We start from the raw sequence: 2,309 nt of genomic DNA, 5'->3' as shown, positions 1-2,309 counted from the left end.
CCGCGCCGCCATCGCCGGTGAGCGCCGTGCCGCCGGCGCCTCCTCCTCCGCCGCGCCCCGCCCTCCGGTCTCCCTCGCCGTCTCCTTCCTCCTCTTCCCCCGTGCCCCGCCGTCTCCTTCTTCTCTTCCATCGTCGGCGACGAGCTCGAGCTCCATCGAGCGAGATCTCGATCCAAATCGTTGTACCTTGACTTTTTCCCGAAGCCCGAAAAATCTTCCAAGTCTTTTTCTGTTACAGCAAGTACCCATGTTCAACAGTGCATAACTCTCTACATATAGCTCCGTTTCGCACGTGTAATATGTCAAATTGTTCGTCTCGTGACGCTCTACATTTTTTTCAATTGCACCATGTTCATTAGAGGTCATCTTGATGCCCAAATCTCTATTGAAAGAGGGCTAGTTGGTGTTATCCTCTGGTTCTTATCAGAACTTGGAGATTTGTTATTTTTGTATCTTTAAATCTGTGCATCTTATGGGCATGAGCTCTACATGTGTTTTGTTGTATGCCATGCCATCTTTCCAAGAGTGTATGCCATGTATTTTTGTGATCTCTGTGGTGACTAGCACAAGCATGCAAAGTAGGCTCCGTAATGTTTCTGATTTCAGGGACTTAGTGAATTATCTAAGTCTGTGTCTGCTGTTATTTTGTTGCCATGTAAACTTGATGCTACAGAGAGATCCATGCATATTTTGGAGATGTTCAGTAAGGATGTTTTGTATCTATTGTTGTAATTGATCCATTCCTGCCCTTGTTTGCAATTATGTGGTGCCATAGTATGACTCAATCTTGCTCTACTTTTGATACAAAATATTTCTGGCAGATTCTTAACATGATATTCATTTTTGCCAAGCTTATTGTAGTTGATCCATACATGCTATGCTTTTGTTCTTGCCATGGTTAGCTTCATACACATGCCATCTTGCTATAGGTGTGCTTTTTTTGTCATGAATTGCTCTGTGGTGAGTGCATCAAGCTCACCAACATGCCTTCATATTATTGTTTCTGTCATGCTCTGTTTTCTGCCAAGTCTGAAACCTAACAACGAAACTTGCTATGTTTACATGCTTGCCATCATATTTTCTGGTCCTTTTTGGCTTATGGTCAGTAAGGGACTTTTGTCATATGCATTTAGTAGAACACTTTCATGCCTTGTTTTGCTATGTTAAGTTCCTGTAGCATGTTGATTTCATGCTATGAACTTTGCTACCTGATGCTGTTTTCTGCCATGTCCAGTTTTTCACCAAGTCTGTGATCCTGTTAACTTTTGCACTTTTGTCATGCTTGTTTGAGCTTGATATGTTGTGATCTAGCCGTAGCTCAGTGTTCATCTTTTGTCAAGAATCTCCTGTAGATTACTGTCATATGCTTTGTTGCTATGTTGGAGTGATGTAGCATTATTGCTTGTTGCATTTTAAGTGCTATCATGCTGTTAATCGCAGATTCGTGTCATTCTTGTTTTGCTTGCCATTTGCAAACCGTGCATCCGTTTCCGGTGATTTTTATATCGATTTCGACCGAAATCATCTCATCTTTCCAGTGGCATGCTTGGTTTGCCAAGCTACTGCCTTATTCATCATTTTCCTTCCGGAGCACGCATATGCATCGCATACCATATCTTGCATATCATACATGTGTTGCATCATGTTGCTTGTGCATTCCTCGTGATTGATTGTGGTTCCGTTGGTTTGTGTTCTTGTCTTGGGTAGAGCCGGGAGACGAGTTCGTGAACGAGGAACCTGTTGAGTACGCTTACGAGGATCAAGCTTTCGACAACTCTGAGAACCTTGCAGGCAAGATGACCACCCCTCGAAATCACTTCTATCTTTGCTTTGCTAGTTGTTCGCTCTATTGCCATGCTACGCTACCTATCACTTGCTATATCATGTCTCCCATATTGCCATGTCAGCCTCTAACCATCCTTTCCTAGCAAACCGTTGTTTGGCTAAGTTGCCGCTTTTGCTCAGCCATTCTTATAGCGTTGCTAGTTGCAGGTGAAGTTGAAGTTTGTTCCATGTGGGAACATGGATATGTTGGGATATCACAATATCTCTTATTTAATTAATGCATCTATATATTTGGTAAAGGGTGGAAGGCTCGGCCTTATGCCTGGTGTTTTGTTCCACTCTTGCCGCCCTAGTTACTGATATACCGGGATTATGTTCCTTGAGTTTGCGTTCCTTACGCGGTCGGGTGATTAACGGGACCCCCTTGACAGTTCGCCTTGAATAAAACTCCTCCAGCAAGGCCCAACCTTGGTTTTACCATTTGCCACCTAAGCCTTTTCCCCCGGGTTTTCGCGAGCCCGAGG

Source organism: Triticum aestivum, chromosome 7D, assembly GCF_018294505.1.
Source record: "Triticum aestivum cultivar Chinese Spring chromosome 7D, IWGSC CS RefSeq v2.1, whole genome shotgun sequence".
Lineage (NCBI taxonomy): Eukaryota > Viridiplantae > Streptophyta > Magnoliopsida > Poales > Poaceae > Triticum > Triticum aestivum.
This window is presented reverse-complemented; position numbering follows the sequence as displayed.